General features: G+C 44.7%; 1 protein-coding gene across 2 annotated transcripts in view; it reads left to right on the top strand.

Moving 5' to 3' along the window:
• The window catches only part of Alk (ALK receptor tyrosine kinase), a 716,558-nt gene that overhangs the window by 532,085 nt on the left and 156,742 nt on the right, over positions 1-27,731 (top strand). The window contains exon 1 of one of the 2 annotated variants that reach the window (XM_052746218.1): positions 2,348-2,470. The exons of the other annotated variant lie outside the window; for it this stretch is intronic. The gene's annotated coding sequence lies outside the window, so the exon portion shown is untranslated. Of the gene's footprint in view, positions 1-2,347; positions 2,471-27,731 lie in introns of those variants that run through there. 2 annotated transcript variants of the gene reach the window in all.

Here is a 27,731-nt window from a genome sequence, read left to right as displayed (position 1 = left end):
AGAACCCCTCGTTACATTTTTCCTTTCAAATATTTCTTTCTTTGACAGTTCCACATTTAAACTGAAAAGCTTCCTTTTCCTTATTCAATTGCACTGGTTTTATTTGGGATGGAAACCCTGCTGGGTACCGTAACAGAGAACAAGCTTTACAGCGGCAATAATCCCTTCTACAGCATCTATTGTGGGGAAACTTAATACACTTTTATTAAATGGCTGAAGACTTGACTCTAGCGATCTGAATTAACTACAGAAAAGCATAAAGACGGAAGAAAAGTCCTCACTTCGTTCAACAGACATCCACTTCATGCCCCACAACCCCGCCTAGCAGGAACCCAAGACAGAAAACTGCCACTTGGGAGACACCTTTGAGAAGGGTCAGTATTGCCTTAAGCAATACCGTTTTCACCAAAAGTGAACCAAGGCAGGGCTGGGGAAGTGTTTCAGTTGGCAAAATGCCTTCCAAGCGAGAACAAGGGCCTGGCTGTGGATAAAAGGTCTGTGTGGCATCTGTGTGCAAAGGCAGTGCTGTGAAGCAGACACAGGCAGATCCCCAGAGCCCCCTGACCTGCCAGTCTAGCCAAAATGCCCAAGTCTAGGTTCCATGAGAGGCCCTGTCTTACAAACTGAGGTGGAACATGATTAAGGAAGATGCCCAGTGTCAACCTCTGACCTACACACACACACACCCCTACATGCATCTACACAGACACACATGTAAAAGAAAAAGACGGAAAAGAAGGAACAGGTTAGGCTATTAGTAAGAAAATGCAGAAATGAACCTTCAGCCTCATTGCGGTAAATGAGAGTACACTTCAGAGTTTTAAAAAACACGTCCTTTGACCCTGATTGTAGTAATTTAGGTAACTACACATGTAGCTTTAGTCCAATCATGGCAGAGAAGGAAGCAGAAGCAGTGTCCAAGTTGTTAAGAACACAGTCAGTAAATGAGAACCTCATCGGTACTTATTGCCTCCAGACAGGCATTGAGTGGGAATGTGCAGTCACAGACAGGCACATGTGGGGTGGTGCCACTGTGTACAATCACAGCGAAGGCTGTACACTGAGGTGGTGACTATGGCTGTCTCCAGACAACGGATGCCTGGAGTTATTTGAATTTTTGGAATTGCTGGAGACTTAATTTGATTCATTTTACTATTTTTATGGTAAGCATCACTGTATAGTTTGGTGTGAGGGACTAAAGTTTTTCAAACAAAAATTTAGTCGTCCCCCGCCCCCCACACACACATTCAATATCCCTTGCCTTTTATATTACCATACTTAAGCCCAACCTAGTAGTGAGAAAATATAGAATATTGTAATGATCTCGTGGTATATACCCAAATCAAAAACCTCTAATTTATATGCTTTAATTTATCAAATGATGTTCTTTCAGTGAGAGCAATTTATAATGTGCTAATTATACCTCAATGTAATTGTTTTTAAAGAAAGAAAAAATAATCCAGATAAGTTCTGTTCCTCACAGACTATTATTTAAATATGCAATTATAAATGAACACATGCTCTCTCCTTCTCTCACTCCCTCTCTCTGTCATATATATATATATGTACATATATATATATATATATATGTATGTATGTATAGTGTGATATATATCTGAGTCACTGTTGAAAAGGAAATTGGATGTTCCAATAAGTGACAGGAGGCTATCCCAAGAGGTTAATAGCCTGAGCACAGTGTAAGAATGTTCCTTTAGCTAATCCTCTGCTCTCTGGCAGGGTCAGCATCTGAGATCACAGACGGATGCAGAGCTCACCATCTAACCTGCTTCCATATTCTTCTGTTTGCACTGTTTCTCGGAGTCCATGTCAATCTTAGATACCTTCTACCCCAAAGTACATGCTTCAGTGCACTTTAATTTTACAGCCGTAAATAAATAGTTCTCACTAGCTTCCCTTCAGTAACTACACAGCAAACCTGGGGATGAGGAGACTTTGGGCATGCCGAAACCAAGTATCGTTTCAAAGAGATAATTCTGAACAGGCTGGTAAACTTTTTCTGCTGCCAGGATGTCTCACGGATGAATGTCCTTCCTCTATGAGACTAGTTACAGAACTACTTCAAAGATTTGCAATTGTCTAGAAATGCCACTGGCTACAGTAAATTTGAGAATGGGGTTTCTGAGTTCACTGGACAGGAATGAAACAGATGTTTACATGTTGAGGGTCATTGTCCTCAGTCCCATTTGGGGGTCCATCTCTTGGTACCCAAGAAGAATGTGATACCTGAACTCACTGCAGAGAAGTGACCCTCTCTGCAGGTTAGACTGGTTTCTCATCACTGTCTTCCTATGCTTTCCTCCTCTGCCTTCCAATGCATCCAGCTGGACTGTGCTGCATGGAAGAATCGGGCGTCCAGAGAACCCATTTCGAGTGGCCCTGGAATACATCTCCAGTGGAAACCGCAGCTTGTCTGCAGTGGACTTCTTTGCCCTGAAGAACTGCAGTGAAGGTACGTGAATCTGTCTTTGTCTTTCTCTCTCTCTTCCCTCTACAGCCTGTCTTGAATGCTTCAGTAATTGTATTTAGCTTGAATCCAAAGTCTGCAGTGATTAGGAGCTGATTCTGAGCATTAGCAAGTGCGCCATAGCCCAGGCGATCAATTGTCAAAGAACTCCAGAATAAAGTTGTAGCTACTTATCTTAAAACTTTATCAAATGGGCTAGAGAGATGGCTCTGAGGTTAAAAGCACTGACTGCTCTTCCAGAGGTCCTGAGTTCAATTCTCAGCAACCATATGGTGGCTCACAACCATCTGTAATGAGATCTGGTGCCCTCTTCTGGCCAGCAGGCATACATGCAGGCAGAACACTGTATACATAATAAATAAATAAATCTTTTAAAAAAAACTTTATCAAATGGAATACAGCCTTTCTTAGATAATATGCTAGCTTAATTTCTGTGGTGACAATGCCTCCCCCTACTTAATAATATTTTATTATAAGAAATATAAATGAACACCAAGGAAACAGAATAGTACATGAATCCCCATCCAGCAGCCTTAGCCCAACTTAGCAGTTATCAACAGTCTGTCCTTTTGTTTTACCTACATCTCTATTCACCTCCTGCCCTCCCTATAACTTAATGGTAATCACTATTTGGCTTTTTCTGGAGGTAAAATTCAGAAGTAATTTTATTGGTTTTTGTCTGGGCTCTTGTTAACAGACAACACGGGAAATGGTTAGATGTGGAAATTTATCTTATTTTTGTGCAAGCCTAGTGGGCATGGCCCACTGTGTCATTGAATTTCTTTTGCTCAGATGCCACATTGTGACTTTACCTCAAGGTAAGCTTTTATTCCTTTTTCCTTTTTACCTCGGCGTCCAGGAAACCGAACCAGATGCAATACTCCATCGCAGTATTCAAATCTTTGTAGGCCTGTGATGAGCTTTTCTTCTCCCGTTTGCAGGGTTTGAGTCTCCTAGCCCGGTTTTCAGCATCCTATTTTGTATGCACGTTTCATTAAACATTGTTTCAAGTGTGCATGCAAAACAGACTAACACAAACTATCGGTAGCTATGTGAGGCTGAGCCCCCCTTGGTTCATCAGAAGGCCCCCTGTCTACCGGAAGCATCTTTGATTCCTTCCCAGATGTAGAGAGTAGAGGAGTCGCTTTCATTGCTGCTATGATGCTCCTGTTCCTGCTTCTGCCCAGAGGTCCACGGAAAGATACTCTGGAGCAAGGAAGCTGTGACCTGAGCATCCTAAGAATGAAGCATGGAAAGAAGCCCGTGTGGGTACTTCTAGACCTTAATTCTCAATTTAGAATATTTGTGAGCAAGCATGAAGGCCCCTTCACAGAGGGTCATCTGCTGATAAAGGCCTGGGTTTGAAGCTTGTGCTCTTAGTTGTGAGGTGGGACAGTGACTCTATACTCCTTCTGTTACGGTGACTCTCCATTCCTCGATGGCCTTGCAAGAACGTTCACAAGTGAATTTTTTTATTGGTCTTGTTTTAGTCAGAACTGACTTCTATGTGGGGGAAAGAAAACTCATCATGATGTGATAGACTGAACTGGTTGTAGTGGAAAAGGGTGGTTAACCTGTGCTGTGAGGGAGTGCCTGAGGAGCATGTGGTTTGGGACTGAGCCAGGAGTGTGCGTGAATGTTTCCACATTCTTGAACTTAAGGATCTGTGAAGGTCTCTGGACACCATCAAGCTTCGCAGATGTTAAGGGTCAGTTTCATCCAAAAGGCACCCCCAGTTGAAATGTAACCGGTTAATGAAACTGCCACACAGAAAAGACATAAGTTTACACAAATGGCATAATCCCATTTGAAGAAAGAACATCAGGAAAGAAAACAATTGAGCACAAAGGCCCAGATATCAGGCCCAACACAAAACACCGCCAGCATGCCTGACTCTGCAAAAACTCTTTGCATTCTCAAATTAAGAATTTCAGTCAAGTACACAGATGTTTTGTCCCTTGCTTTGCAAGCCCCTCTCACCTAGAGAATTCTTCCCCTGGGGCTTGTGTTGCGTGGCAGTGAATCTGTTACAGAGCTTAAGCTTGTTCCTCGTCTGTTTCTCCATCCTTGCAAAACCAAAGGACTTCACCTCCTTCAGTGATCTTTCATGACTCAGAAAATTACCTCTGCAGGGTACCCTCTTCTACCTCTTCCTGGTCAAGAAACCTGGGGAGGTCCTTACAGTCCAGCTACCTTCCTGTCTGTAGGCCTGGAGGCTTCAAGTCCAAGGACAAGATGGTCTTCGTGGGGAAACAGTTGATCTGTGCACCCCTCCCCCTTTTTCTACCAAGAACACATTAGCTACCAACGCACGAGGAGGGTCTGTTGTGGGCATGTGAGAAAATACAGCAGAGAACAATGATGTTAGAACGTTCTGAGCACTTCCATCCCTCCTCCCACAATGGAGCAAGTTCAAATGATGTAGACAAGTTCCCAACATAAGAAGCATCCCAAGACTGCATTCAGGTGTTTAAAATTCAAGGGGATTTAGCAGGATGCTTCGGTACATACTTGAGAGCTGTGTGTTATAGACAAGTGCCTGTGTTTTCTGGGGTCATGGCTTTGGTTAGGTCATGAAGGAGAGGAGGAGAAAAATAATGTCTTTGAGGTGTAGATAGAGCTGGTGACATGCTAGCCAGGGGTATAGATGGGTCTGCAAGTTGTCTAGTCTGTTACCCAATTGTAACTTGACCCCCCCCCCATAATGAGGGACAGATAAAGTTTGAAGGAAAACACTGCTAAATAACTACACATCTTCCTTGGCCCCAGTGAGCAAGAGCACTGGTTTAGCTCATCTGGAGAAAACTAACAGGAGATGTTGGGCACAATTCTCCCTGCAAAGGAGACAGCAACTATCTGTGGTGTCTTCAGGAAGACAGATGTACCCATTTCCTCTTTGAATATTGACATCTGTCACAGTGTGTACACTCAATCGGTGCTCAATTAATGCACACCAATGTTGATGGGGCACTTACATATGCTATGGCTAAGTGTCCACCCCCCTTCGTGTGTACTGTCTCCCACAAGCTTTACAGTAATGATAGATAGAAAGCAGGGACATGTCTCATCTCACAAGCAGGAAAACTCAAAGTCACAGGTGTTTCAAAACCTGCCAAAATCTCTAAAACATAGAGCCAGACTGTATCCAAAGTTGATCTGATCACAAAGCCACTGGTTCATCCTCGACACTCTCTTGCCTTTACAGACAATGCAGATGCTGGAGTGTGATCTGTTACTGGATGCCATAGAATTCCCTCAACTCCTTCCTGCTCCTCTGATCCCTACACTAGATTGACCAGAACAATGATCTTACTACCGCCTTGTATTCTATCTGTGCCCACATGGGTACTACATTGCCGACTCTTTGTTATTGTTTGTTGGTTGATTTGTTTGCTTCAAGACAGGGTTTCTCTGTGTTGCTTTGGCTGTCCTGGAAAACCAGACTGGCCTAGAACTCAGAGATTCCCCTGCCTCTGTCTCCCTAGTGCTGGGATTAAAGGTGTGTGCCAACCCCACCCAGCTGGCTACTTTGCAGACTCTTGAATTTATCCTTCAGACTTCATTTTCTTAGCCATATGCCTTATTCTTCTTATATCCTTTGTGTATACTGATACAGACTTTAGCATCAGCTAGGTGGTCTCCCTAAGACTACTGCCCATCGTTCCCACACTGCAAATCTCAGTATTTCCTTTCCTTACAGTCCTTTCAATGGGGCACAGGTAATCCCTTATCTCCTCCCATGTCAGAAAATAATATGGGGACTGTGCTGTACTTCCTTGCTCGGGATGTGTCATTGGAAGCTACAGAACTTCTGCTTGGAAGATTTTGATCTAAATCTAGCAGTTGTTTGGCAATTAGTCATTGGGGGACCCTAACTTGAGGTTTAATACATTGTCCTTTATTTCTTTGGTCGCTCAAGGGAGCAGTTAGCACAGTGCTAAGCACATAGGAAACAACACATAAATGCTTGTTGACAGATTGGTTAATCAATGTATTAATAAATAGTGTTCCTGTTTTATAGCTTAAGGCTAGTGCAGGGAACCTACTTCCAAAAGAAGGTAGCTGTGAGTTCAAATTGCTTGGAATCGGGTGTTCCCCGGAAAAGTTCGTGAAAGAGCAGTTTATACATTCAGTATGGCGGAGGGGGACATCAACCTCCAGAGACACCCAGATATGGGCTCCCTTATCCCACTCACAAAAAGTCTTTCATTGGCGGACAACCCAGAGAAGGTCACTCCCCACACACCCCCCCCCCGACTTCAAAGAGACCCCTACATAAACCACACAACACAGAGTAAGCAGGACCAGATCCTGGAAATAGAGTGAACAGCATCCACACAGCTCTGAGCAGCTCACAAAATACACATCATCGTAAACACTCATTTAGTACTTCCTAACACCAGGCCCTGCTCTGTGTATGTGTTTCTATTAGTTTCCTTCATCCTCGCTCCAGTGCTGAATGCTGTGTACCATTATTATTACATCTGTTAGTTGGATGGGGAAATTGAGGCCCAGCGAATTAAGTCATTACCCCAGAGTCACAGCTGATAATTGCATTGGAAGCCATCTGGCTCTTAGCTGCTTCCTAAGGAAGGTCACCACTGGAAGGGTGACAGAAGACATCCAGACAGCCTCTTTCACTGTATGAAAGTGTAATGAACAAAAACCCAGAGCTTTTCCATGGAATGTGATATATTACATTACCGACCAGACTAATGTACTTTACCCTTCCATCTCCTTTGATCTCAGTGTTTCTAAGAAATCAATTCAGCATTTCCCTCACCCTTCCTAGATTGTCAAGGGCCTTTGAGGTGCACCCCTGCCTACTGGTCAAAATGAAAATAAAGAACTGTGAAAGTCCCACCTCTGTAAAACAAGGAGGGAGCCGCAGATGACTCCAGCGGGAGCCTAAATACATCTTATTCCCAGCTCCCATAGTCCCCTTCTCGTTCATGAACCTGCGAGAAACACATCTGAGGTTTCCCAGCCCAGGGCCATGTTCAAGTTGCTCACAGATTTCTCAACCAAAAGCAATCTAGGTCCCTTACATTACTGATGCCTCCAGGGAGAGTGTCATGAGGACTTCGTTCACTGACTTCACTGGCTCAGAAAGGAGAAGGGACTCAAGAGAACACACTCAGTGTTGAGACCACAGTTGCCTGGAAACATGTGTCCTCAGGGTGGGAGATGTGCCCATATCTTAACTTCCCTGGGACTGCCTTGAAGGTACTTAAACTACACTCGTGGTTTGAAAACTGAACCCGCATTGAAAAGTTTTCCGTTGGAGTCTAGTCTATAAAGTTACACATGTAGAACTGCCATAAGAAATAAGGGCCAGAACCACTTCTTCTATAGGCTGACCTGCCCCATGATGAGGCTTCTGAAATACAATTTGAGAACCACTAGACGGCTTGGTTTTCAGCTCTTACGTTATCTAGGTTTTCTGATCCTGTATGGTCACATATAAAATATGAAAGCCCAAACCAGTTATACTCCATACCTTGTTTGAATACTTTCAATATTAAGACAATTTTTATGAGGTGAATTCTTTCCCATGTGGATCCTTGCTTTGGTGTGCTGGCCATAAAGTTAGTATGATGTTCTCAGAAAAGGTTGGTGACTTATGCCATCCCGCCCCATCAATGATGATGAGGGACAGTGGAGAACATCCTCCTTAGCCCATGAGGGGATAAGAAGAAGCGAGAGAAGCCAAACAGGCAAGTTCAAATCATTGGTCAGCCATGTGAAGCCAACCAGAATCTGGGGTAGACTCCAAAATCCAGCTGGGTGAAATGAGGGATGATTCCATGGACTCCTGGCAGACTGGTCCAAACTGGGCCTTTTGGGTTCCATCAGCAAGCAGTGCCCCAGCAGGGCTCTCAAACTGTTCTTGTACATGGAGATTGCGGTGGCATTCTGTCTTGGGGTTGCCTCCCTTTCTGCATCAGACTCATCATCTATGCATCCACTGGTCCATCTGCCTGTTCATGAAACAGACATTTACCCAGGAGATAGAAATCTCAGTACCTACTGACCCTAATAGACAATTGTTTTGTCTAGGGTTGAATCTGGTATGGTGGCTTTAAGATCTTCTATTCTACTTTATACGGACGTTGCTCCCCAAAGGACGTCCCTGCTTATATTTAATTTGCACCAGCAATATCAAGCAGCTGCTGCATTTGCAGAGATCTCTTCCTCCAAATGAGCTCCACTGTCCCCCTCAGAAAGATCATGGAATAACACTGAACCAGCAATCAGAAAACCCAAACTTAAGTCCCTCTCCCGCCTCTTCATCTCCAGAGACTAGTCAACCCTTCAGATCGGAAAGGACATTAAAGGTCTCCTCCAGAATTGGCACATTGACTGTTTTTTAATTGAAAATGGGAATAGCAATATGTCAATAGTTTTCCTGGCATGGACCTCTCTTTCTGAGGGTCAATAAGAAACCGGCTTAGAGAAGCAACATAAAGGATGCCATGGGCTGCCAAACTTCTCTGGGCCTCCATTTCCTGAGGCCACTTAAAATGAGCAGTTCTCTCCTTGCTTCTCAGTTTCCCATGGAGAAGCTATCATTCACGGGAACAATTTGGCCCCCTGCATAGCTTGGTGATGGTGACTAATGGCCAAATGCACAGTAGGTGATAAAAACCACATAAGACCAGTTGGAGAGGTTCCGCCAGCCGGGCTGGTCACTTCAAGGGACTGAGTCAACTCTGCAAAGATTGGGTCTGTTCCTTGGAATTGAACAACAGAGGAAAAACTGCAGTCACAGCCTCCAGGGAAACCCTTTTTGTAGTGGATGAACCCTATTTTCAAAACGCCCCTTAACTCTCTATTTCCAAACTCTCCAACCTCTACTATCAAGTAGGCTGTGTCACTTAAAAGTAAGCATTGAGATTATGTCAGGCTAGGGAAATGGCTCCGTCAGTAAAGCATTGGGACCTAAGTCCAATCCTCAGAACCCATGTTGAAAATAAATAAGTTAATATAATAAGAAATAAAGGGCATGATGGTACGTGCTTATAATCTCACCACTGAGAAGCAGAACCAGGAAGATCCTTGGGGCTCACTGACAAACCAGCCTAGGCAACCCATTGATATATGGGTTCAGAGAGAGACTCTGTTTCCAAAAAAACAAGCTAGAGAAAGATGAAGGACAAGACCCATCGCCAACCTCTGCCCTCTGTGTGCAAGAAACCCCCCCTCGTGTAACACACACACACACACACACACACACACACACACACACACACACACACACCACCACCCACACAGGAATGTACACACATATGCACACACACACAAGTCATGATTTCAACCAGCTATTGAAATCTACTCCCATTTCCCAAACACCTCCCAGCTCCTTCTGTGCATGCTCTGCAGCACGGGCTGTCCTCTGCAGCCATCACACGTCTTTCAGATCTCAGCTGAGAGACTATTTTCTGTCTCGCTGCAGAATTATGTTTCCATGCTTTTCTATTTTAGAACAATCCACTTCTCTGCAGAGTTATTTATATGTCTCACTCAATAGATGCTAACTTCCTAGAATCAAAGTCTTTTTTTTTTATCCCTGTGTCTCAATTAGCCACTAAGAGTGCTGTTTTCATGGTGAGTGCTCAATAAAGGTTTGCTTATCCTAATGTAGGAGGGAGATTATGGGCTTTTAAATCAGACCAAATGAGTGTGGAGCCTCAGCTCTGCCGCTTACCACCTTTGTGAGCTTGGAAGAGTTTCTTAAATCTATGGGCTTTGTGGTTTTTTTTTTTTTCATCATTAAATGGGCTAATAATACATAATTATAGCTTTGTTGGGAGATTAAAACAGATATTGTGTGCAGAACTCCTAGCCAGTGCCTGGCATGATAAATACCACTGCCTCCTCTCTCTAGCGTCCCTTGACTAAGCTGAGTCTCCTCATCCTGGAACCAGAGCAGAATAATTCTGCACAGCTATCCCAGGGGGTGTTTACAGAGTCCCACCCACCTTCTGCCTTCCATCTGCGCCTTGTCCGAGCCATGGGGTGGAGAGGAAACTACCTCATTTCCAGCAGCCTCTGATAGCCTGGATCAGCTTTGTGATTTCAAAGGCAGCCAACATCCGATGCTTTAACCTCTGATAATGTCATTTTCTTTATCACTTTGTGACCCAGTCCCTAGAAGTCTTTGTGCCTTGCAAAGAATTAATATTGTTTAATCCTGTGGGGATGGTTGAAAATTGGGGAAGTCCTTAGACATGCTGTTCACATCGCCCCTTTACAGCAGATTGGAATCCAAAGCAGTCAGCCAGAGCCAGACCATAGAACCAAGAAGGTCTTTCGTTGGCTTCCCTTGCCCTCCCAGTGAACAGCTACTTTGGCAACAACTTCCTTACTTTGGAACAACTTACTCATAATCACTAATAAAGCCAATTACAAATGTCCGTCGAGTGCTTAGGAACAGTAACGATTGCTTGGGTTACTATTTTAAATATTGAACCATTGAAACTCACCCTAAAATGGAGGCTAGATCCAAAAGGAGTTTTTAAATATAAATAAATAAAAAATGAATGTGCTGAGATCATGGTACTCCCAGAAGAAAATTACTTTCAAATTACAACTACATAAAAGAAATAATTGAAAAGATTAATCACACTAAAATAATTGGTCTATTTTACAAGTAATTTGGAGCACTATTCTGTCATTGACATCGATGTCTAGTAGTAAAATAGTAATGAATTTCATTCTCTAACTAATGTATTTATTTTATTAATGGTACTAAATGGTGTTGTTACTGCTTATAAATATTTCATAACTTTCAATTCATTAAAATGTTCAAAGAATTTCCAAAAGTATTTATTAGTTTTAAATCGACCTTAGTATTCAATATGCAATTGCCACTCTGTCTTGGTAATTAAAAAAATTATTGTTTGGGGTAATGAAAGCCTCTTTGAAGGTGGAGGATTAAGCCCTAGTTATTAATGAGACTAATGCACCAGCTGGTGATATAAGGGGCTTAGAGATCTATTTCCTATTTAGGTCACCAAGGACCCTGTGCAGCCATTTCTTAAAATCTGTGGCTGAAAGGTAAATGGGGACCAGAAAGGATAAGAAAATGTCAGTTCAACATTGTTTTCAACCCATCTCTTCTTTCATGGTCTCTATCTCCCGCAAATAGCAGGTAGTAGCAGAACCAAGCCTTTCAACCCCACTTCTCTGCTTCTTTCATTGTCTAAAAGAAACCATAGTTACAAAGTGAGACCCTATCTCAAAAAGAAAAAGAAAACAAACAAAAGAAACCATGGCTAGCAAGCAGAAAGAAATGCAAGAGATACAGGAACATGGACAGAGCAAAGGGGATAGGATCTGGGTATGGAAAACATGGGTCTGATTCCTGAGTCCCATGGGTGATACCTGGGTCATCAAAATGTGATGTGTCTGTTTTCCTAATGGCACTGTGTGTGTGAGAAATGAAGATGGCAATACATACTTGAGTGTCGGTGTGAAGAGCAATTGTGATCACGTGTGTCCCACCTGACATGGTGTCTAGAATTAGTAGATTAGGTCTACTCCTTCCGACCTCCAAATAACATGTCATAGTATGGTGGACTCAATGGCTTTGGTAGTTCTTAGCTCATAGGAAGGAGACATCAAGAAAAAGTGAGCCAACAGGCCATGAATGAAGTCCAGTGGAAACCCCACAAAGAAAGGCAGGATGAATCAACACTCATAGGCCTGACGACAAGCTCTTTATATATACTGTCACTAGAAGTTCAACTTGTGAAAAATGACTAAAGGAAATGGACCATTGTGGTGGTATTATGTTCCCCAAAGTATTGTGCACCCTAATAAACTTATCTGGGGTCAGAGAACAGAACAGCCACTAGATACAGAAGCTAGAAAACGGTGGCATTCACACCTTTAATCCTAGCATTCCAGAGGCAGAAATCCACCTGGATCTCTGTGAGTTCAAGGCCACATTGGAAACAGCCAGGCATGGTGACACACGCCTTTAATCCCAGAAAGTGAGACTTTAATCCCAGGAAGTGAGGGCAGAAAGCAGAAAGGTATATAAGGCGTGAAAACCAGGAAGTAGACTGGTTAAGCATTCAGACTTTTGAGAAGCAGTTCAGCTGAGATTCATTTGGAGAAGGACTCAGAGGCTTCCACCAGTCTGAGAAAACAGGATCAGCTGAGGAACTGGTGAGGTGAGGTAGCTGTGACTTGTTCTGCTTCTCTGATTTTCCAGCATTCACCCCAATAACTGGCCTCAGGTTTGATTTTATTAATAAGACTATTTAAGATTCATGCTACAGACCGTGGCAAACTAGGACCAGTAGGTAGGCCAACCATCTCATACTTGGATGTTGTACCTGTCAGAGCATGCTTCTTCTCTGACCTTGGACTTTACTATAAGCAATCACAGTGGGAAGACATTTGAATATTAAGATCACCACAGCTATATAGCTAATTCCATTGCAAACTACAGACAATACTTCAGGTAAAGTGTGAGCTTCAAAAACCCTTCCTGTTTATAACTGACTTTCTCCATTCCCTGGCATGTGAAGTACATCACAGGGGTATTTGTGAAGCAAGGGGACACAGGAATATGCATAGGAGAGGGAGACACATTGGGTTTCCTACTCCTGTGTGTAGAGCTGGGGCTAGAAGGGAAGATATTCTCTCAATGCAAGCCGTAGTCAGAGACAGACAGTGAATAGTGCCTCAGGGTGACCCTAGAGATTAGTAATTGGGTCCAACCACCCAAGTGAGGTAGAGGAGAGCTCAATTCCTAAATTTGACGTCAAGTTTAGAACCATACTCACCAAATACTAGATTTTTGAAATCCCTTGTGCGTTAGCCTGAAATGTTTTATGTGTGTGCACATGTATGACTAGGTATGACCGTGACCAGTGGACAGCCTGAGATGTCATTCCTTGGGAGCAGTCCACCTTGCTATTTTAAACAATGTCTCCCACTGGCTTGGGAGTTCACCAGGCAGTCTAGGCTGGTTGACCAGTAAGTCTCAGAGATCCATCTAGCCACCAGTGCTGGGATTACGAGCATATTCTACCACAACTTGCTGTTTTCACATGGTTTCTGAGGTTCAAGTTTACATCTTCATGCTTGAAAGGCAAGCGCCTTACCGACAGAGCTCTCTCCCAGCACCCCTAAAGTATTTTAAATCTTCCTGGAATTGGTTTGACTGTTCATACTGTTGGCTTTGTAGGTTGGTTGGTTTCATGAAGGCAAGAGACATGGATATACACCTTCATCTGACCATCCTAGATATACTTACTCTAGGCCCAGGGCCCAGCCAGCACTCTTCACAACCCTGGAGCTATGGGAACCAAATGTCAAAAGGCATAAAGTGAGGGAGCCTTTTGCTAGCTCACTGCCATAGTTAGAAGAACAGGATGTACTGCTAGGATCGGATGCTTTTTCTATGTGCTCGTGGAGAGTTTAAAGGTGGGCACTAGGCTGTCAAGTCATGCTGAATGCGTGAGTTTGGGGAACTTGCCGTTGCCCTTCTTTTTGTAATTTGTTGGGGGGAGGATGATCCTGGGAGGTGGTTGCTGGGTGGCTGCCCAGACGATCCCTCAAAATACAGTGTATAAGACACCGAGGAAATGGTCTCTGAAGATCCCCGCATCCCTCAGCACCAACGGTCTGTCTTCCCTGAGCAGCATTTGCAAGTGGGGGGATGTGAAGTCTTTGGACTTTTGCTGCTCCTGCACCTTCATTTAGCTCTTAGCCAGCATTTTGTGTCTATAAAACGATTAACAAACATTGACTAATTACCCCTCATTAATCATTCATGCAACTGGTAGAGTAGGGCCAGATCTTTTCCTTCAAGAACACTGTAATATCCTGTCTGTGCCCGTATCCCCCACGCAGGGCTGATGGGGCTCATGGCAGCATCATCGACTGCCTGAGTCCGCTAGGGAGAGTGGGCCTGGGCTCTGTGAGGGTCCATCCCACCAGGATGCCCTTTTTGGTCTAATTAACAGGAAGGGCAAGTGACACATGGCTGGCCAATGACACCTGAGAGGCAATAAGCTTCGATGACAGGCTTCTTCCTGGAAATTCTCGTGAACATATTAAATCTATTGTCTTAAAAAGCCCAGAGAGGCTGAAGACATAACTTTCTTTTACAAGCTAGTCCTTCCCTTCATTTACAGAGTTTAACTATAATGAAAATACTACCTCTAGGCGAGATCTCTGATCAGCTGCTGTGCTACAGGGGCAGGTGAACCAAGATGAGGGGCAGGAATGTGGCCATCCGTTCCCATGGCCGGATGGCTGGCAGTTTGTGGTTCAGAAACAAACACCCAGTGGGGCAGGTGAATGAATGGCAGGGAAGAAGCCCAGAACCATCTCTTGGACAGGGCAGGCCTATCTGTAAGCATGCTGAGCTGCAAGTACCATACTCCCCAGAAGCCAAAGAGAGCCTGTGAGTGTCCCGAGACCTCTGTCCTGCAGACTTGGACCTGTGAGTATGTAAAACCGGGGTGAGAAATTTCCAGAATTGCATTTGTATGGATCCGAACAGAAGACAGAAATTTCCCAAGAGAGCTGGTCTGTGCTTCCCTTCCTGCCTGGGCATCTTGGGATCAATATCTTCCTTGTTGTGCACAGACACAGATCTCTGTCTTTCCCTCAGCCATTTTGCATGTGTGTGTGGATGCATGAGGGCACATACTTCCCCCTGAGAGGGTCCTTCTCTCTGTTCCTTTCCCTCCGTTCCTAATTGTGGATATATGTAATGCCAAAGCATCCGCACCATTCAGCCTCATTTCTCTTTTTACACTGACTGATAACAAATAAACAGATGCAGGCGTATCTTCCGACCCAGCCATTTATTTTGGCATCTATCTTGGGGATAGCCTTCCACTGCATCTCCCTGCCCTCAGCCTTAGCCCGACTTCTTTTTTTTTTTTTTAAGATTTATTATTTATTATGTATACATTGTTCTGCCTACATGCATGCTTGCAGGCCAGAAGAGGGCGCCAAATCTCATTTCAGATGGTTGTGAGCCACCATGTGGTTGCTGGGAATTGAACTCAGGACCTCTGGAAGAACAGCACAGTGCTCTTAACCGCTGAGCCATCTCTCCAGCCCCTCTTAGCCCGACTTCTACGATGGCTCTCCAGACCCTGGATGTTGTAGGGTTGGGGTTATTTGGTTTGTTTGTTTTGTTTGTTTGTTTATTGGTTTTTGTTTGTTTTGTTTGTTTGTTTTTTGCATGTCTCCTAACTCGTTCTCCCCCTTCAACTTTCCTCCTTACCTTCTGTGAGGGGAAGAAAGCCGGGTTGGAGAATTGGCTGGCTGATCTCTGCAGCTCCTGCAATTACCAGTGAAACCTTACTCTCTCTCTCTCTTGCTTCAGGCTCAGGCTGAAAGCTCTGCATCTGTGGACGAGATGACTGAAATGGTCAGATGAGGCACACGAGGGCCTCGCCCCGGCGTGCACTCAGATGGAGTCTCCTCTTTTGGCACAGAACCTTTGGTTTTCCTCCATCCTTCCTTTTGCTTCTCCTTCCCCTCAGGTGCCTGCCATTCCTTCGTTAAGAAAGCAGCATGCTTGCGCATACATGTAGATGATATCCACACACATGCTCAAAGGGTTTTATGAGTCGTCTGGACATGATTATCTCTCAGAGGGTCACAGTCTTTTAGTTGGAGAGTAAGACCTTTGCAGATAGTTTGTTGGGGTTTTTTTTTTATTATCTTTTAGTTATTATATAGTAATTACACAATGGAATACAGTGTGACATTATGGGGAACAGAGCATATTATGAGATGCATTGTGGCATTTTAATACATGTGTTCAGTGTGTGATGAGTCACCAGTTACTAGAGTAACTGATGCATCTAAGACCTCACAGGTTTCTCATTTTCTTTGTGTTGGGAGCATGTAAAGGCCTGTTTTGCACATATGCTCGTGTGTATGTGTGTGTGTGTGTATGTGTGTGTGTGTGTGAGAGAGAGAGACAGAGAGAGAGAGAGAGAGAGAGAGAGAGAGAGAGAGAGAGAGAAAATGAATATGAATGTATGATGAGCATGCATGTAGAGGTTAGAAGGCAACCTTGGGTGTCTGTCTTTGGTTTCCACTCCATTTGAGACAAGATCTCTTTTGTTATTGTGATCTTTTGCTACTGCATGAACTGATGTAGTGAGTTTGCAAGCTTCTACAGATGCTCCTGTCTCTGCCTTCCATCTCACTGTAGGATCCCTGAGATTGCCAACGCATGCTCGAATGCTCTGGGGGTTTGAACTCAGGTCTTTACACTTGCTCAGCATGGGTTTTACTCACCTAGTTCTCTTCCTAGCCCCCTGTCCAGCTCCTTGGATATATTCAATTAATGGTTGTCAACTATCCTTACTCTACTGTGATAGAGAATGTTAGAAGTTATCCCTTCTCTCCAGCTGCACCCCTGTAGCTCTTACCCGTCTCTCTCCATCCTTCCCTCCCCAAGCCTTTCCAGGGTCTATTAATCATCATTCTAGTCTCTGATTCATTGAGGTCAACTTTTAAGTGTAAGTGAGAAAGTGGTATATTGTCCTATGCCTGGCTTCTTTCAAATGAGATCTTAACCAAGGGTGAGGTGTTTGCTCTTGTGGGTCACTCGGTAAAGGCAAGGATTGTGGTAAATAATATGATGCTCATTTTCCTCTAAGGGTCAAGAAGTTAAATTAGAGGCAGAGGTTCTCAACCTGTGGGTCATCTATGACAAGAGTCATAGATCCAATGTTTTGTAATCAGATATTTACATTATAATTCACAACAGTAGCAAAATTACAATTATGAAATAGCAATGAAATAATTTTATGGCTGTGGTGGGGGAGGTCACCAAAACATAAGGGACTGTATTAAATAGTTACAGCATTAAGGGGGTTGAGAACCACTGAATTAGAGGGACCTCCTGAGTTATGGGAACTGAGATTGTATTGACTATATGAGAAGACACTAGAACCTAGGCAGCAAGGTCTTGAAGAAGTCATTTCCTCTTCCGGGGTCAGTAGGGCAGAGTGGAAATTCAGAGCTAGGGCTGGAGAAATTTTCCTTTCTCTTTTCCCAGTTTTGAGTAAAGTTCTGTTGAACATCCTGGCTGATATTGGTTGCACTCCCAGAGTTTTGTCTGGGATTTTGCCAAGGCTTTAAAGAGTTTAAATATCACCCCTGAGACCAGATTTATGATGGCAGTAGTGGTCCATAGGACTCTCCAAGGAAGCAGCAAATCTCAGAAAGAAAAAAAATAAAAAGAGGGAGAGAGAGGGGGAGAGAAGGGAGAACAGAAAAAAAAAAAAAGCTATGAGGTCAAAGCACTTCCTTCTAAAAAGGTTCACCCCAGTGCCAAACTTGGAGGCTGAAAGCTTGCAGTGATGAGGGACGGTGCAATCGCTCTACTTGGGACATGCTCAGATGCGTACACTAGGTTCTCCCCACCAACTAGTACTTTTCAGCTTTTAAAACAAGAAGTCCTTCATGCACATCTATGTTATCATATTATCTTGTGTGTGAGGTGCTCCAGCCTCTCACTGGTGCTTGATCCTAGAGCTAAGAGGTAAAATGGTGGTCACCCAGTCCCCCGTTTGGTGGACTCTTTCAGTGGATGTTGATTTTCTTCCATGGTATCTCCGTTACTGGCTCACAGACAATCCTGTTTGGTGTGTTCTGCGGCCAGCCCAATCTTCCACCTACAGCGTCCTCCCCAGCTGAGGCTCCCTGGTCCCCAGGGGTGTCATACGAATGTCTACCCTCTTTGATTTTTTTTATTCCATTATGTCTGCCATGTTTTAAATGGTGAGTCTTTCACTGTGGCTCCAAATCCCTGCCATTCACCACAATACCTGGCACACAATAACAATAAGGTTGCCATGAATTTGTAGAGTTTTGAGTGAGTGGGCCTACAAATGAGCCAAAAAGACATGGCATTGGGGAACTGTCTATGAGTGCAAAGCACAACAGGAAATTGAGGTAATCAACTAGAAACGGTAAGTCGCACAAAATAGTCTTTTAGATAGTTTTAGATAGCCACATAATCATAGGGACATGCAACTTTATAACTGTAGGCAAAGACAGATATGCTTAGTAACATAAACTTAAATTCTAGGTTCTCCTTTGCCAATATAGAAACATAATTCCAAGAATGGGTCTTTTCGTATGCCCCATCTAGAAACTCCACCCCTAAATACCACCAGGACACCATAGGAAATGATCAGGAACACACCCCACCACATGGTTGGCTCATGGGAGGACTTTTTCCCAGCCCTAAGAATGTCCCCACAGAATTAATTGAACACGAATGTGCTTAAAGTCGCTGTCTTCAGCCAACTCTTTTACTGTCAGGGGCTTATGCTGGCGACATGATTCGTCACTGTTGAAAACCACAAAATTAGGGGCTGGGGAGGTGGCCTAGTCAGTAGACAGCTTACTGTCTTACTCCAAGCTGGCAATCTTTGTGGAGAGCAATGTAACGTGTTGATACATGTGCACACCCTAGAATGATCAGCTCAGGATGCTTCGCAGATATGCTGCAGCGTCAGCCAAGAGTGCTTGGAGCCTGGGCTTGGATCCCCAGCACCACTTAAACCATAGTGACTGAATACGCTATGGGGGGGAGACACAAGAATGTCAGAAGTTCAAGGTTATATATATATCCTAGGTTATATAGCAACTCTGAGGCCGGCCGGAGACACATGAGACTGCCTTAGGAAAAACTGTAAGTCACATAGTTTAGGGCCTGAATGAACCTAAAGGTTCTAGTGGGGAGGAGAGGCTTTCTTCCTTTGTTTACATATTAGCAGAACGAAGCCAAGGACGTTAGTGTTTTATAGATACTGAATGGCAAACTTAGGACGTTTTGCCTCCAATTCCATTGTTTTTCAACTTCTCCTAACTACTACTCACCCTGGCTTTAAAATCTTCCAGTTTCCTGCTTTCTGCTACCCTACCTAGGAGCTCGACTCCAGAACCTGACAACCTAATGCTGAGCCAGGTACCACTAGACGCTCAGTCAGTGTCTCCAATTAAAAAAAGGAAAATGGACTGCCGTTGTCCTGATAAAGTATCACTTGAGGGATGAGCACATTGGAACCTTGAATCTCAGCTGATGTTTTCAAAACAAGGCCAGCCAGAGTCAGTCAGAAGAGGGCATGCTTATGACGAAAGGAGGTCTGCTGCCCCAAACAATTAGCATTTCCCGTGAGAGCTTGCAATGTGACACGTTAGCTAAGCAATGCACTACTGTTAGCTCTAACAAGGCTGACGCTGCAGCATATCTGCGAAGTATCCTGAGCTGATCATTCTAGGGTGTGCACATATATCAACACGTTACATTGCTCTCCACAAAGATTGCCAGCTATTATGTATCAATGAAATTTTTATCATTTATGATTTATTTTTCACTTTTGATACTTTAATAATAATTAAAATATAGTTGCATTGATTTCTCCCTTCTCTTACCATCCTGCAATGTCTCCCAAGACCCCTCCCTCCAACTCTGCTATGGCCAGATTCGTTCAAAGACCTGGCAGCCAGGCTTCTTCCCCTGGGTCAGGCTAACCCGTTCACTTTTCTCCATCCTGGCCTCTCACTAAACCCATACTTGGGCCTAACCACATCAACGAGCAGTCATCTGGATGAGCCAAGCATGGTCATCCCACCTATCCCAACCCCATGTAACCATCAAGGTGTGGGAGTCCACAAAGGTTTTCTAGTGAGAATCTGAGCTTGCTTTACACAGCAGGGCTGCATTAGGGGATGGCTTGACCACGTGCATGGTCACCAGGTCATGGGTATCTGGGATGGTCTGCACTTGGCTGTGCTGTGGGGAGGTCTTTTTTTGCTCCATCCCTTGGCATTCCTTGAAAAGCCCTTTAGTAGAAGCAGAGGGGCTGGTGGGTTTTGACCCCAGGCCCTCCCGAGGCTATCCTGTGTTTCTATCTGTCTCTCTCCTCTATATTTCTATCTACATATTCCTCGTTTCTCCCAGCTCAAGAGTACCCTGGGGAGAAAAGTGGGGGCAGGCCCCCCACACCAAGGACCATCACAAGTCTCATGTCGCTACCCCTACCCAGTGGCATCCTTGAACGTTTCTACCATATTGCCCTGTAAACGGCTCATTTGGCTTTAACTAGCCCTAAATTATCTCCTGCTCATGATTTCTCATCTACCGTGATTTTGGTTTTTAGCAGAATTCTATGTTCTGGGCACAGACTAACAGCTTTTGGTTCACTCGGCATCCGAGAGAATGTGTTCCTGCCCATCTTTGAGGACAGCATGCTACAGCAGAAAAAAAAGCGAAGCCCCAAACAGCCCTCATCTGGCAAAACCTTCCTGAGGGTTGGTCTTACCCATCATAAAACTATAATGGCAAATGTATGGGGATGGGGTTAGATTCAGCAAGATAACCTGTGTTAGGAGAGCTGCATAGGGAATTTTCAGAAAAGCTCTTTTCTCTCCTGTTCCATAGAGGTTTGTATTGCCGCTTCTCCCAAACTCCTGCATTCACCAAAAAAGGTCCTACCAGGTCCCCTAATGGCACAATGCCTATAGCATAAGTGCCCCATAAAGATGAGCTTGGTGGATGAAAGACGATGCATGAATGAACTGGTGAGAACAAACAGAAGGTGAAGAACGCATCTTTATCCATGCCTGCTCCCCGCCTCCGAGTTGGTCCCCCAGAGTGGCTTCAGTTAGTTTCAGGAGGCCTCCTGACTGATGTCCTCTGCCACAGCAATTCCATGGCCACTTTGCTAAGGAAAAGCTTGGCAGGGACCCCTGAACAGGGGGGCTTCAGCGTCCTTGAGAGTGAAATCTGAAGCCTGCGTGAGGCTTGTGCCTCAAGGATGCTGAACCCCTCTGAAGTAACTGGCAGGCTGTCTGTCAGAGCCCTAGTCCCTCCCAGTGCCCATGTGCAGGGATACTCAGTTCTTGTAAGCAGTGGCATGAGTACCATGGTGAGACAACCTAGTTATCCGCTCTTCAGCAGCTCTACCTCTGACCTGGGCCTCAGAGAAGTCACCATGGCAACTCACAGCGCTTGCTCGGTTTCTCTTTCTTCATGAAGGAAATGGGGGAAAATAACAGAGATCACAGTCTCTTACCCATGCCAGGGTTTATCATTACCAAAGCTGGGCTCTTGTTCCCTGTCTTTAAACACAGGTGTCTGCCATTAAGCGCAGGTATCTGTTTTAAACACATGTATCTGAATACCCTCCCTTTAATTAATCCCTAATCATGAAGGACTCTGATTCGGTGTAGAACCTTAGCTCAGTAATATTTAGATTATTCCCATTTTGAATCTGTGTTTATAGCCCATAATAATGAGGGACTGTAAGGTTGGGTGACATTTTTAAGGGCTTAGATTTATTTCAGTGAGACCACTGGAGGGTTTTGTAATCTCACTGCCCACATGGGAGGAAGAAGTGGGTCTGGGGTGGTGGGGGCACCACTCCTTACCAGCAGTACCCCAGCATCCAGCTAAGGTGTTATATTTTCCAGGGCTTTTCAAGCACAGATTGCAATCTAGGTTCCTCAATGCACTTCTTAATAACTTTTTGAAGAGACGACAGAGTCTCTGAATTGTTGACTCAAATTGTACCAGCTTTCCAAGAATCCTGCTTTCAGAGGTGGGAATGATGAATTGAAGAGTTATTTATTTGGATTTTTAAAGTGTGTCTATTATGAGGCCCCTGGGCTTGTGTACAAAAGATTCAAGACACAATTCCCTGAGAAAAATAGACTAAGTAACCTGTATGCAGGCCAAACCAACTATAGTCTAGGCAACCATTTAATTCTGGCCTTTTGGGGAGGGCCTAGTGGTTCAGCAGGCTTATAAGGCTAATATCTCTATGTGTGTGTGTGTGTGCGTGTGTGTGCGTGCGCGCATGTATATTTTGGTAGAAATGAATTTGCTGGGTTGTGAAAGGTGAGAACAGGTTATTTCCACCTACACTTTCAAGTCGAAAGACAGGCCTTGGGCTGAGATGAATGTAGCTCAGAGGTAGATTATTTTCCTAGCATATACAAGGCCATGAGTTCAATTCTCTTCCTCCTACTCTTTTCAAAAGACAGATTTTTATATATATATTCTGAGTGACCACCAGTCTATAGAAATTCTATAGAAAAGGCTATGCCTCTAGCTCCCTACATAAGCTAAAATAAAATTTCCAAAAAAAGCCCAGTGGTATTTGGATATAGGCCCGAAGCATCCCAAGAGTCGTGGACATATGACAGCCAGGATCTAGCTTGAATAGCCACTGGGAAAGAGAAACTAAAGGTAACTCATTCTTATTTGTGACTCATAGAGAAGGAAAGCGCAGAACGAAAAGAAAGAAGAAAGGAAACATGAAAAGGGAAAAGAGGCCAGGCCAGTCAAGCCATGGATGCTGATGAAAGCATCCAGAGAAATAGCCTTCCTTTATTTACCCCACAGAAGAGTGGCAGTGTGATGGAAACATTGGATGAGGAGTTATTTGGTGTGAAACCCCATGTATATATGCCTCACACACTGCCCTTGATAGACTTGGGTTTCGTGTTGGAGAGGAAGAGATTCATACTCGCTCTTAACTGGTACCATACTAGGTGTCCTGGGCACGATAAATGTGAAGGTCATTCAACCATGTTTTCTGACCTTAAAGAGGTTCAGTCCCTGGGAAAGACAGAGGTGTGAGGAAGTGATTCCCATACAGTGAGGAGACTGGATAAAGCCCCTGTCACAGAGCCATGGAAATGTGGAAAACGCTATGATCGCAAGAAGCAAGATACCACAACAAAGCCATGGGAAGCAGCGAGGAGCCGCACAGAATGGCATGGGAATCCTGCTCCCCTCTTGAGAGCAGCTGGTTCTGCAAAGCCTCCCACCTCCTGCCGCCGTCTCCTCCCCGCCCCCAAACATGTCCCCTGCAGGATCGATCCACTCCTGGTTGTACACACCCCTCTTACGATAGTCTTTCCACACCTTGTCGCACATTAAACACTCTGCCTCCCTCTAATATACTGTCAACCCCTGGCATTCGGGGAGCATGTTTTATTCATGTTTGCCTCTTGAGAAACTATAGGACTGTGTCAGATTGTGAGCCGATAATACGTGTTTGTTGGAAGGAGAGAAGTGAAGAAAGGGAGGAGATGAGTTGCATAGGCTTCCAGCGCCCATTTCCGTAGCCCGCTAGGATTTGTTTGGTGTGTCTCCTCGTGCCCCTGCCAGTGAGGAAGCCTGGCCCCCAACCCCCACCTCCCACCCCCACCCACTGTTTTCGTCCATGCTTGTTCTTCCCATCCCTGCCCTGGTCCCTTCTGCCCTCAGTCTCCTCTCTGTTCCTCCTCTGTTTCCTACTCTTTCCCCAAGTCCTACATCCCCCACTCGGCCTAGGCACCCTGTCCGCAAGCCTCCTGCCCTGGCATCCCGTGACTTCTGACGGGAGCAGAGGCCTGCCATGGCTCCCAAAGAGCAATCAAAGGAAGGGCATGATGAGCGGAAATCAGGTGTTTCAGAGGAAGCCAAGCTTATGCCTTAAATCATTGATGAATAAAGAAGGACCAAGATGTTAAGGACTCTGTGGTGGCAAAGGATGGATGGTTCATGATACACAAGAATCACGTAGTGAATCAGCTTGAAGGGTTTCCAGTCCAGAGGTAAAGCCATGGAGAGCCCATTTTGGCAAAAAAAAAAAAAAAAAAAAAAAAAAAAAAACCTACACAGTGTCTCCAAACTGTTGATCCCCAAGGTTTACCTTTTACAGCCTCCTCTCTTCACAACTTAAAAAAACCAAAGAACCAGAGAGATTAAGTGGCTTACCCTAGGTCACACAGCAAGTCATAGTCACCCAACTCTCAGCCCAGGGTCTGCCCGCTCTAATGCATGGATGGCTTCCAGGTCCAGCGAGATGTTGCCTACACCAGAGATCGATGCAGCTGACACACAGACAGCTCTTCTTCCTGCTGAGAAATGCGAGCCGAGAGGCAGAGGAAGGTGGCATCTGTTTAATGGCAGCTCTATGGGATGGTTCTGGACTGAAAGAGGAATATTATCTCCCGCTAATGCGTTCGAAGAGACAAGGGGAAACAAAATGTGATTATCCAAACGGTTGTTTTTCCCGGATACCAAAACAAATTCTCCCACCCTGGTGAATAATGCTATGGGGTCTTTAACAATTGGTTTATGCCTCCATCTGAAAGCTGTCATCCCTCTGAATAGCATGGGGGCCTGCTTTGACAGTCAAAGGGATCGCTTTGAGACAGCCACCGTGATCTGCCTTTAGAGTCACCAGTTTCCTGAAGGTTCCAGGCTCTCCAACAAGAAGGATCAAGACTGGCTCTGTCTCACAGCTCCCAACAGTGTGGTCTCAAGAACCTCCCTGGGATGTGGCCTTTCTTCTCGGCATCAGTCATGGGCCATTAGTGGCCCATTTGTCTCAAGGCACCAATGACTGAGAGTAGGGAAGAGAAAAGAGAAGAGAAAAGGGAGGTGTTGGAGAAACACCCCATTCTTAGAGGGTCACTGTTTCATAAACAAACCTCATATAGACAGTGCTATAAAGCACATAAATTAAACATAATTAATTCATCTCGTCAACCTAGAGAGAGCTTCCCCTCCTGTAAACGTCTGGAGGCTTTTATTTTTTACCACCGTGATCGTGTTTATGTTTTATCACAATTCCTGATTATGTGTGTGCCTGTCAGATCCATCCTGAGATTGCAACTCTGAGCATATGAGTTAATGAATCATACTGTATTCCACCCTGCCCAGCACCTGCTGCAGACAGAGCCATACCCGTGAAAGTTGCCCAGGAAATAAATTCTTAATGTGAAATGCTAGAAACACTTGTGTTCAATGCCTAGCTTTAGGAGGAGATGTTCATCATAGCGGAGGTAGAGCCTTGGGTAGGAGGTACTGGGTACTGAACCCCCGTGACCTCCCTGTTCTCCTGATGTCGGGTGGCTAGATAATGTGGTGGGTCAGAATTGTGGGCAGTGAAAGAATTTTTCCAAGTTGGATTAGGGGAGAAATAGACAGTTTTGTCAAATACACTGCAAGGGATGAGGTGGGCAGGACGAAAGAACTGCCTGTGACAATGGTGGACTGTGTGCCATGTAAATGAGAGTGTGTGTGTGTGTGTGTGTGTGTGTGTGTGTGTGTGTGTGTGTGTGTGTGTGTGAACTATGGCGTGCCTGCATGTGTTTATATGTGTTTGCTTGTGTGTGAGTGCATGAAAAGCTCAAATTTGCCATCAGGTTTTTTTTTTCCCTCAATTGCTCAAAATCGCTTTCCACTTTATTTACTAAGGTGGGGTGTCCTACCGAATCCAAAGCTCTCCAATTCTGGCTAAGCTAGCCAGCCACCTAACCCCAGAAATCCCCCTGCTCTGCCTCCCCTGTTTGGGGATTTCAAGTGGCCACCACATTTGCCTGGCTTTTCTGTGGGTTCTAGGGAACCCCCTCCATCCTCACACTTAAATGGCAACTGCTTTTATTTACCAAGCCAGCTCTCCAGCCAATGAGAGCAGTTCTGATTGGTTGACCTCTGAAATGGAGCAGGGGTCTGGATTTACAGGATGGCAGCCCTGTGGTCTGGACTGTGGTCAATTCTGATTGGTCATTGTCAGTCCTGCCCTGCCCCCCAGACGTGTGTGGAGAAGCTGATTGGCCATGTTGACAACAGCACACAAATTCGTGTCTCTGCATTACCCAAATGAACCAGGAAACAAACCAAAGCCACCCATGCTTAACAGTGTTCTGGACCCAGAGCCTTGATCATGGCAACGAGGACTCTTTATGGAGGCAGAAAAGCCAACGCAGTTGAAGACAGCTACAGAAAAGCTACAGACTGTGGCTTGTAAACCTAATGAGGGCGCTCGGGCATTGGACTCCTCACTGACTGGATATAAGAAGAAAGATGGGGGGGGAAAAACAAAACAAAACAAAACACATGACTCAGTTAAAAAATGGGCAGGTGATATGCACTCTCACTTCTCCAAAGAAGAAATACAAATGACCAACAAATATTTGGGAAAAAATGCTCAGTGGTATTGGTCATCAGAGAAATGCAAATCTAAAGCACAATGAAATGCCATTTCATCCCTGTTGAAATGGCTATTATCGGCAAAAGAAAAAGCGAATGTTGGTAAAGATGTAGAGGAAAATGGGACTCTTCCACACTGATGGTTGCCATCTAGATTGATGCAGCCACTACGGAGGTATCTCAAAAAAGCTGCAGATAGATCTAACTCTATAACACAGCTATTCACATCTGGTGTACATACAAAGGAGATGAAATCAGCATACCAAAGAGATACCTGCCCGCCCATGATTACTGCGGCACTCCTCACAATAGCTAAGACACCGGAGTCAGCCTAGTTGCCCATCAACAGATGAATGGATGGAGAAAATGTACTGGATATGCACGCTGGAGTTTTATTCAGCCATAAATAAAAATGAAATCCTGTCATTTGCCCTGAAATAGATTGAACTGAAGGACATTGTGTTAAAAAAACAAGGCAGACATAGGAAGTCAAATGCCGCACATCCCTCTCTTCTATGTGTAGGGAGAAGTCCACGTGAAAAGACAATGGTGATTGCTAGGGGTTGAGGAAGTAAAAAGGGGGCGGGGGGGGGGGGGGAAGAGTGTGAAAAGGGAAAATGGAAAAAATTGAGGTTGGATCAGATCAGTGTGCTTCATGCTCAAGTGGAAAGATCTCACTGAACTCCACTGGCAGGTCCACTTAATGTGTGCTGATAAAAAAAAAACATAAACTTTTAAAAGGAGGTGTGTTCAATATAAGCCTTCCTCCTTGCAATAATGAAGAGGCATTTGGAGGAAAACTATGCGACCTCAGGCACAGCACAGGGCTGTGCTGCTGGCTCTGGGTGAGGTAGAGTTGTCCTCAAGTCACAGGGTGGAGGATCAGAGCAGGAAAAGACAATTTTGTCGAATACATGGCTGAGAGGTGAGGTGGGCGGGGCAAAGAACTGCCCATGACAATGGTGAACTGTGCGCTATGTAAATGAGGGCAAGTGTTCAGTGTGTGTGTGTATGTGTGTGTGTGTATGTGTGTGTGTGTGTGTGTGTTTGCTTGTGTGTGAGTGCACTTGCATGTGCAAGGCCTAGTGAGACTCCCAAACCAGACTCTGTGCTCTTAGGATGTTAAGTCTGTGGATGAGCCTGGGAGGGTTGGGGGAGCCAGTCACCTTTGGAAGGTGGATTGGTTGAAGCAAACTACTACTGCCACAGCGAGAGCTTGCAGGAATCGACTGTCTGGAAGTCTTA

The sequence above is a fragment of the Peromyscus californicus genome, unplaced genomic scaffold, assembly GCF_007827085.1.
Source record: "Peromyscus californicus insignis strain IS unplaced genomic scaffold, ASM782708v3 Scaffold_1__1_contigs__length_55948999, whole genome shotgun sequence".
Taxonomy (NCBI): Eukaryota; Metazoa; Chordata; class Mammalia; order Rodentia; family Cricetidae; genus Peromyscus; species Peromyscus californicus.
This window is presented reverse-complemented; position numbering and strand designations above follow the sequence as displayed.